The 10000-nt window shown below is 56.2% G+C and overlaps 2 non-coding genes across 2 annotated transcripts; both read right to left on the bottom strand.

Annotated features, from left to right (window-relative positions):
• Positions 1–1758: 1758 nt before the first annotated feature.
• On the bottom strand, positions 1759–1918 carry LOC139968478 (5.8S ribosomal RNA). Its single transcript, XR_011793474.1, has one exon. It is a non-coding gene; the product is annotated as a 5.8S ribosomal RNA (ribosomal RNA).
• A 605-nt stretch (positions 1919–2523) lies between these two features.
• Positions 2524–4401, bottom strand: LOC139968296 (small subunit ribosomal RNA). Its single transcript, XR_011793303.1, has one exon. It is a non-coding gene; the product is annotated as a small subunit ribosomal RNA (ribosomal RNA).
• Between the last annotated feature and the right edge of the window lie 5599 nt (positions 4402–10000).

The raw sequence follows: 10000 nt of genomic DNA, 5'->3' as shown, positions 1-10000 counted from the left end.
TTCGGCCCCAAGGCCTCTAATCATTCGCTTTACCAGATAAAATTGTTCACGAATATCTCCCGAGCACCAGCTATCCTGAGGGAAACTTCGGAAGGAACCAGCTACTAGATGGTTCGATAAGTCTTTCGCCCCTATACTCAGGTCGGACGATCGATTTGCACGTCAGAACCGCTGCGGACATCCACCAGAGTTTCCTCTGGCTTCCTCCTGCCCGAGCATAGTTCACCATCTTTCGGGTTTTAGCATGCTTGCTCTTCCTCCGCTCCACCGGACGAGCCGGACGGAACGGGGTGGCGGTGCGCCCGACCCAGAGGGCCGAGATCCCGCCTCGTGACGGCCCTGTGCCGACCTTCACTTTCGTTATGCCAGGATAGGTTTCGGTAGACCCCCTCGACTTGCAAGCCTGCTTAGACTCCTTGGTCCGTGTTTCAAGACGGGTCGAATGAGGAGGCCTCGCTCACGCCCGACAGACCCTCCGCTTCGGCCGAAGCCGCGGCGAGACCGGACCCTCCGGATCCCGCCGGCCACGCGACAGCAAGCTGTGCACGCGACCGACGGAGACGCCGGTGGCCCGGACCCCGCTGCCTGAACCCCCGGGGGGGCAGGCCGTCACGCAGAGTCCTCGACAGAGAGCGCAGTGAGCAACCGTGACGGGCGGCGTAAGACGGCGAGGGCCGAAGCCCCCGCACGCCGCAGCCTCGCCCGCCCCTCTGCTCCGCTCTTCGGTCGGTCGCCGGGAAGGGCGCCGAACGGTAGAAGTGCGACGCGGACCGGACGGCGAAGCGCCGCGGGTCGGTCCCGAGGGATCCGAACCCGCACACGCTGCCGCGCCGACCGCGCCTGAATCAACCGGACGCCCCATGTAGCATGCGGCACTCATCCGTTTACTTCTTGGCAGTTTCACGCAATGTTGAACCCTCTCTTCAAAGTTCTTTTCAACGTTCCCTCACGGTACTTGTTGACTATCGGTCTCGTGCATAGTATTGAGCCTTGGATGGAGTTCACCACCCCTCTTTGGGCTGCATTCTAAAACAACCCGACTCTTGGAAAGCTTTCCCTCCGGCCTTCGAGTCCGCCCTACGGGCCTTACACCCGCTGCGGGTAAGCTGCAGCCCCGATCACAGTGGACTGCGGCCGGACTCTGTCGACCGGAGTTCAGTTTCCTTACGCCACAGGTCCCTCGCACCGCAAACGGGCGCGGGGATTCGGCGATGGGCTCTTCCTGCTTCGCTCGCCGCTACTGAAGGAATCCTTGTTAGTTTCTTTTCTCTCCGCTTAGTGATATGCTTAAATCCAGCGGGTAATCTCATCCGATCTGAGGTCTGGAATCGTGAAAGACACGTGGAACGTGATCGGAGTCATAGCGGCGACCCGGGGTCTCTCCTTCCCCGGCGCTCCCCGAAGAATCGGGTCGCCGGCGGGAAAGGGTGGCCTACCATGCGCCTGCGAGAACGCAGACGGGAGGACGAGAGACCCCGCGATTGGGTCGACCGGCTCTGCCCGGCAGAGGCTCCTCGACCGTTCGGGGGGTCGGACGCTGGACCGCACCACGGGCGCATACGTCTACACCCCGATGGCACGTCGCACGACCGACGAACCCCCGGTTACCGATCGAGCCTGCTCGCCGAGTTTCACCGGCGCCGACATCACAGAACTCCATCTGACACTGACCCGACGCAGCCGGCCGTCGAAGGGACGGCTGCGGGCCGGGCGCTCCTCCGGCGCGCGAACACGCCGACTCTGTGAGTGATTGTCTTCAGACGCTCAGACGGACGTGGCTCGAGGAGCAGAGCATCCCCGAGCCGCCATTTGCGTTCGAATAAGTCGATGATCAGTGAGTTCTGCAATTCACATGAATTCTCGCATCTAACTGCGTTCTTCATCGACGCACGAGCCGAGTGATCCACCACCAAGAATTGTCATTTGCCACTGGAAGACTCCCGCGTTCGCAAACTCTCCTCAGAGCCGAGGGAAGAAGTGGAACGGAAGGAGAAAGGACACGGGGACTCTGTGCCTTCTTTGCTTGTGACTGGAAAGAAATATCCTCCGTCGAGCCGAGGGGGCAAGCGGGCTCCCTCCTTCCCCCCACCGCCGCGAGGGCGGGTCGCGCGAGTCAGACTCGCCGACTGGGGGGAAATCGGGCGACACCGGTGCCCCTTCTCTGCCCTGCGGAGAATGCCTCGAGGAGCGCCGCGCCGCGGACGGCGACGGCGTCTCCACCCTTGCGGGACTTCTCCCTCGAAGCTACCGGGAGTGCGAGACTCCGTGAGACAGACGACGAGAGAAGAACCGGGTACTCCCCGGGCTGGTCTGTGTGTGACACGCCCGTCTCCTTTTTGTCGGAGAGAGCGAAGGCGAAGCGCGGGGTCTGACCTCGACCGTGGAACGGGGAAGGAGGCGGTGAAAACCCCGCTCGAGTCCCCCCGGCTTTTCCAATTTGCTCTCTCCGCGTGTCTCTCTGTGACGGCTTTTCCGACATTCCCCCTTTGTTCCCTCTCCGATCACGGAGGGGAAGGGTTCTGTTAATGATCCTTCCGCAGGTTCACCTACGGAAACCTTGTTACGACTTTTACTTCCTCTAAATGATCAAGTTTGACCGTCTTCTCGTCACGCCTCGACAACCGGCCGAAGCCGGGGGTGCCAGACGGTCGATCCGATGGCCTCACTAAGTCATTCGATCGGTAGTAGCGACGGGCGGTGTGTACAAAGGGCAGGGACGTAATCAATGCGAGCTGATGACTCGCGTTTACTTGGAATTCCTCGTTCAAGGGACACAATTACAAGTCCCTGTCCCCAGCACGGAGAAGTCTCAGCGGATTACCCGGACCTTTCGGCCGAGGGCAAATGTACCCGCTGCTTGCGCCAGTGTAGCGCGCGTGCGGCCCCGGACATCTAAGGGCATCACAGACCTGTTATTGCTCCATCTCGTATGGCTGAAAGCCATTTGTCCCTCTAAGAAGTTCGCGGCTCACCACGACGGGTGGCCGGACTATTTAGCAAGCAAGAGTCTCGTTCGTTATCGGAATTAACCAGACAAATCACTCCACCAACTAAGAACGGCCATGCACCACCATCCACAAAATCAAGAAAGAGCTCTCAATCTGTCAATCCTCACTGTGTCCGGGCCGGGTAGGTTTCCCCGTGTTGAGTCAAATTAAGCCGCAGGCTCCACTCCTGGTGGTGCCCTTCCGTCAATTCCTTTAAGTTTCAGCTTTGCAACCATACTTCCCCCGGAACCCAAAGACTTTGGTTTTCCGGAGAGTTGCCCGCCGCGTCATGGGAGGAACGCCGGCGAATTACGAGTCGGTATCGTTTATGGTCGGAACTAGGGCGGTATCTGATCGCCTTCGATCCTCCGACTTTCGTTCTTGATCAATGAAGACATTCTTGGCAAATGCTTTCGCTGTCGGGCGTCTTGCGACGATCCAAGAATTTCACCTCTCACGCCGCAATACGAATGCCCCCGGCAGTCCCTCTTGATCATTACCTCAGGATCTCAAGACCAACGAAATAGAACCGAGGTCCTCTTCCACTATTCCATGCTGAGCTGTTCGGGCACTTTGGCCTGCTTTGAACACTTCAATTTTCTCAAAGTAAACGTTCCAGTCTCGCACGGCACTCAGTTAAGAGCACCGCACGACCAACCGAATCACTGGCCGGGAAAAATCTCCCACGACTCCCGTTTGACGGGGAGAAGGGGAACGGGCAGTGCACGCCTCACGGCGGACCGCCCGCCCCGGCCAGAAATCCGACTACGAGCTTTTTAACTGCAGCAAATTTAATATACGCTGCTGGAGCTGGAATTACCGCGGCTGCTGGCACCAGACTTGCCCTCCAGTAGATCCTCGTTAAAGGATTTAAAGTGTACTCATTCCGATCACAGGGCCTCCGAAGAGGCCTGTATCGTTATTTTTTGTCACTACCTCCCCGTGTCAGGAGTGGGTAATTTGCGTGCCTGCTGCCTTCCTTGGATGTGGTAGCCGTTTCTCAGGCTCCCTCTCCGGAATCGAACCCTGATTCTCCGTTACCCGTCACAACCATGATAAGCGCATAACTTACCATCGAAAGTTGATAGAGCAGACTTTTGAAGGGAGCGTCGCCGGTGCAAGACCGTGCGATCGGCATGATTATCTAGAGTTCACCAGCGGAGACCGGACCCCGAAAGGACCGGGCTGGCCTTGTTCCTAATAAGAGCACGCTTCCCCCGAAGGGTCGGCGCTTTGTTGCATGTATTAGCTCTAGAATTACCACAGTTATCCATGGTATAAGACTTTCTCCAATAAACCATAACTGATCTAATGAGCCATCTGCAGTTTCTCTTGTATGTTCAGGATTGTACTTAGACGTGCATGGCTTAATCTTTGAGACAAGCATATGACTACTGGCAGGATCAACCAGGTAACGGTCGACAGAACCGGGCTGGGCCCGTTCGCCGTCCGGGAGTCGCTCTCGCACTCCCCTCTCTCTCTCTCTGAATTCTCAATTGTCGATGCCGTGCTATTACGGTACAGTGATCGAAGAACCGCCCGAAGGGATTCTCGAGGTGTGTATCTCTACCCGAGTCGACTGGGTCGTCTCGAGAGGAGTCGCAGTGGTCCCGCCTCGGAGACGGGACCGGTTCGAAGCGACGCGGGAGGGCGACGGCTCGTCCACTGGAACAGGGGAGAGCAATCGCACGCCTCGAGCGTGCATTCGTTGCTTGGATGAAAAAGCCCGTACCGAGCGCCGAGTGCAACACATGGTCGCAGCAACGGCAGCATGCCCGAACGGGTCCCGTGGAGAAAGCTCGATATCTGACGACACCGAGGTCCTGCTCTTTCTCCACCGGGGGTTCTGCGGATGAAAAGGCTCAATATCTGAACGTCGATATATACGTGTGCACGGAGGGACACCTCTGCTCACGGGGCGAGTGGGTGAAAACCCCCGCTCTGAGCGCCGAGTTGCAACACATGGTCGCGATGAAACGACGGCTGACCCTACCGAAAGGGCCCGCTGGAGTCCAACCATGACACGTATACACACACGACAGACATTAAAAGCCTTCTCGAGTCTTGGATCGACTCTGCTACCCCCCTCATATATAGAATCCGATTCACTCTGCCCGCTCGTTCTGACCATTGGATCACACACTTAAGCCAATACCCGCTACACTTAAGAGATCTCGAAATCTCGAACGAGACCCAGATTCTCTGCGGGTGAGTCGGGCGGCCTGCCGTCGCCGTCGGCTTGCCGTTTGCCTTTCGCCTGGTCGCATGGCACTCGTGCCATCGACCACGCAACGCGAGAGGCCTTCTCCCTTCTCCTTTCTCTCTCATCTCTACTCTCTCTCTTCTCCACCGGGGGTTCTGCGGATGAAAAAGCTCAATATCTGGGATTGTATATATACATATGCACGAAAGAACCTTCTACTCACGGGGCGAGTGGGTGAAAACCCCCGCACCGAGCGCCGAGTTGCAACACATGGTCGCGATGAAACGACGGCTGACCCTACCGAGAAGGCCAGCAAGGGTCTGACGTGCAAAAACATATTTACGCACCACAGGCAAGGAGCCTTTTCGAGTCTCGGGTGGACTCCCGTCCGCGAAAGCTTCATATCTGAACGTCGATATATACGTGTGCACGGAGGGACACCTCTGCTCACGGGGCGAGTGGGTGAAAACCCCCGCTCTGAGCGCCGAGTTGCAACACATGGTCGCGATGAAACGACGGCTGACCCTACCGAAAGGGCCCGCTGGAGTCCAACCATGACACGCATACACACACGACAGACATTAAAAGCCTTCTCGAGTCTTGGATCGACTCTACTACCCCCCTCATATATAGAATCCGATTCACTCTGCCCGCTCGTTCTGACCATTGGATCACACACTTAAGCCAATACCCGCTACACTAAAGAGATCTCAAAATCTCGGACGAGAGCCACACCTTGCGGATGCATCGGGCGGCCTGCCGTCGAGGTCGGCCGTCGCCCCGTCTCACAGACTCGTGCAACACGACGAGTCCCAGCCTACGCCTGTGTGCATCACCGTCGGCCTAAATCTCGGCCCTCGCCCGGTCGCATGACACTCGTGCCATCGACCGCACCATCGACCTTCTCACCCGGGAGCAACCCGTGTTTTCAGAGGAGTGCCGGGGTTGCTCCCGTGCCGGGTATGTCTTGTCCGGCGGCGCCCCGTCTCACAGACTCGTGCAACGACAACGGGTCCCATGCCTACGCATGTGTGCATCACCGTCGGCTAATTACTCGGCCCTCGCCCGGTCGCATGACACTCGTGCCGTCGATCACACCATCGACCTTCTCACATGGGAGCGACCCGTATTTTCAGAGGAGTGTCGGGGTTGCTCCCGTGCCGGATATATCTTGACGAAATCAAGGAGATATATGAGGAAACTTCTACAATTTGAAGATCGACCGGCGAGACAAGACACTCCCCTTAATATAATCCGATTCACTCTGCCCACTCATTCTGACCATTGGGTCACACACTTAAGCCAATACCCGTTACACTAAAGTTGACCATGTTTTTTTTTTTTTGATATTATTATTATTATTTTTTTTTGTCAACGTCCTCTGTAACGAAGTCAAAACTCTATGCATGTGTTCGCGTGTCGTTCTGCCGTCTCCGCCGGGCACATCCCAGCCAGCGCCCGATACATTTAAGTTGACAACGGTCACAACTCTATGCATGTGCTCGTGGGTCGTTCTGCCGTCAACGTCGGGAACACACAGGCCAGTACCCGCTACATTAAAATTGACAATGGTCACAACTCTATGCATGTGCTCGTGGGTCTTTCTACCGTCAACGTCGGGCGCACACAGGCCAGTACCCGATACATGCAAGTTGACAGTGGTCACAAACTCTATGCATGTGTTCGCGTGTCGTTCTGCCGTCTCCGCCGGGCACATCCCAGCCAGCGCCCGATACATTAAAGTTGACAACGGTCACAACTCTATGCATGTGCTCGTGGGTCGTTCTACCGTCAACGTCGGGCGCACACAGGCCAGTACCCGATACATGCAAGTTGACAATGGTCACAAACTCTATGCATGTGTTCGCGTGTCGTTCTGCCGTCTCCGCCGGGCACATCCCAGCCAGCGCCCGATACATTCAAGTTGACAACGGTCAAAACTCTATGCATGTGTTCGCGTGTCGTTCTGCCGTCTCCGCCGGGCACATCCCAGCCAGCGCCCGATACATTTAAGTTGACAACGGTCACAACTCTATGCATGTGCTCGTGGGTCGTTCTGCCGTCAACGTCGGGAACACACAGGCCAGTACCCGCTACATTAAAATTGACAATGGTCACAACTCTATGCATGTGCTCGTGGGTCTTTCTACCGTCAACGTCGGGCGCACACAGGCCAGTACCCGATACATGCAAGTTGACAGTGGTCACAAACTCTATGCATGTGTTCGCGTGTCGTTCTGCCGTCTCCGCCGGGCACATCCCAGCCAGCGCCCGATACATTAAAGTTGACAACGGTCACAACTCTATGCATGTGCTCGTGGGTCGTTCTACCGTCAACGTCGGGCGCACACAGGCCAGTACCCGATACATGCAAGTTGACAATGGTCACAAACTCTATGCATGTGTTCGCGTGTCGTTCTGCCGTCTCCGCCGGGCACATCCCAGCCAGCGCCCGATACATTCAAGTTGACAACGGTCAAAACTCTATGCATGTGTTCGCGTGTCGTTCTGCCGTCTCCGCCGGGCACATCCCAGCCAGCGCCCGATACATTCAAGTTGACAACGGTCACAACTCTATGCATGTGCTCGTGGGTCGTTCTACCGTCAACGTCGGGCGCACACAGGCCAGTACCCGATACATGCAAGTTGACAGTGGTCACAAACTCTATGCATGTGTTCGCGTGTCGTTCTGCCGTCTCCGCCGGGCACATCCCAGCCAGCGCCCGATACATTCAAGTCGACAACGGTCACAACTCTATGCATGTGTTCGCGTGTCGTTCTGCCGTCTCCGCCGGGCACATCCCAGCCAGCGCCCGATACATTCAAGTTGACAATGGTCACAACTCTATGCATGTGTTCGCGGGTCGTTCTACCGTCACCGTCGGGCACACTTGAGCCAGTACCCGCTTGACTTTTTTTTTTTTTTTTTTTTATGTCAACGTCTTCTTCAAGGAAGTCCAAAGTCTATGCATGTGTTCGTGGGTCGTTCTGCCGTCTCCGTCGGGCACACACAGGCCAGCGCCCGATACATTCAAGTTGACAGTGGTCAAAACTCTATGCATGTGTTCGCGTGTCGTTCTGCCGTCTCCGCCGCGCACATCCTAGCCAGCGCCCGATACATTCAAGTTGACGATGGTCACAACACTATGCATGTGTTCGCGTGTCGTTCTGCCGTCTCCGCCGGGCGCATCCCAGCCAGCGCCCGATACATTCAAGTTGACAACGGTCACAACTCTATGCATGTGCTCGTGGGTCGTTCTACCGTCAACGTCGGGCGCACACAGGCCAGTACCCGATTCATGCAAGTTGACAACGGTCACAAACTCTATGCATGTGTTCGCGTGTCGTTCTGCCGTCTCCGCCGGGCACATCCCAGCCAGCGCCCGATACATTCAAGTTGACAACGGTCACAAACTCTATGCATGTGTTCGCGTGTCGTTCTGCCGTCTCCGCCGGGCACATCCCAGCCAGCGCCCGATACATTCAAGTTGACAATGGTCACAACTCTATGCATGTGTTCGCGGGTCGTTCTACCGTCACCGTCGGGCACACTTGAGCCAGTACCCGCTTGACTTTTTTTTTTTTTTTTTCTTTTATGTCAACGTCTTCTTCAAGGAAGTCCAAATTCTATGCATGTGTTCGTGGGTCGTTCTGCCGTCTCCGTCGGGCACACACAGGCCAGCGCCCGATACATTCAAGTTGACAATGGTCACAACTCTATGCATGTGTTCGCGGGTCGTTCTTCCGTCAACGTCGGGCACACACAGGCCAGTACCCGATACACGCAAGTTGACAATGGTCACAAACTCTATGCATGTGTTCGCGTGTCGTTCTGCCGTCTCCGCCGCGCACATCCTAGCCAGCGCCCGATACATTAAAGTTGACAGTGGTCAAAACTCTATGCATGTGTTCGCGTGTCGTTCTGCCGTCTCCGCCGGGCACATCCCAGCCAGCGCCCGATACATTCAAGTTGACAACGGTCACAAACTCTATGCATGTGTTCGCGTGTCGTTCTGCCGTCTCCGCCATGCACATCCCAGCCAGCGCCCGATACATTCAAGTTGACAATGGTCACAACTCTATGCATGTGTTCGCGGGTCGTTCTACCGTCACCGTCGGGCACACTTGAGCCAGTACCCGCTTGACTTTTTTTTTTTTTTAATGTCAACGTCTTCTTCAAGAAAGTCCAAATTCTATGCATGTGTTCGTGGGTCGTTCTGCCGTCTCCGTCGGGCACACAATCAAGCCAGCGCCCGATACATTCAAGTTGACAATGGTCACAACCCTATGCATGTGTTCGCGGGTCGTTCTGCCGTCAACGTCGGGCACACACAGGCCAGTACCCGATTCATGCAAGTTGACAACGGTCACAAACTCTATGCATGTGTTCGCGTGTCGTTCTGCCGTCTCCGCCGGGCACATCCCAGCCAGCGCCCGATACATTCAAGTTGACAACGGTCACAAACTCTATGCATGTGTTCGCGTGTCGTTCTGCCGTCTCCGCCGGGCACATCCCAGCCAGCGCCCGATACATTCAAGTTGACAATGGTCACAACTCTATGCATGTGTTCGCGGGTCGTTCTACCGTCACCGTCGGGCACACTTGAGCCAGTACCCGCTTGACTTTTTTTTTTTTTTTTTTTTTTATGTCAACGTCTTCTTCAAGGAAGTCCAAATTCTATGCATGTGTTCGTGGGTCGTTCTGCCGTCTCCGTCGGGCACACACAGGCCAGCGCCCGATACATTCAAGTTGACAATGGTCACAACTCTATGCATGTGTTCGCGGGTCGTTCTTCCGTCAACGTCGGGC

Source organism: Apostichopus japonicus, chromosome 5 (genome assembly GCF_037975245.1).
Source record: "Apostichopus japonicus isolate 1M-3 chromosome 5, ASM3797524v1, whole genome shotgun sequence".
Classification (NCBI taxonomy): domain Eukaryota; kingdom Metazoa; phylum Echinodermata; class Holothuroidea; order Aspidochirotida; family Stichopodidae; genus Apostichopus; species Apostichopus japonicus.
Note: the sequence above shows the minus strand (reverse complement) of the source record. Positions and strands in the feature narration are given on the sequence as shown.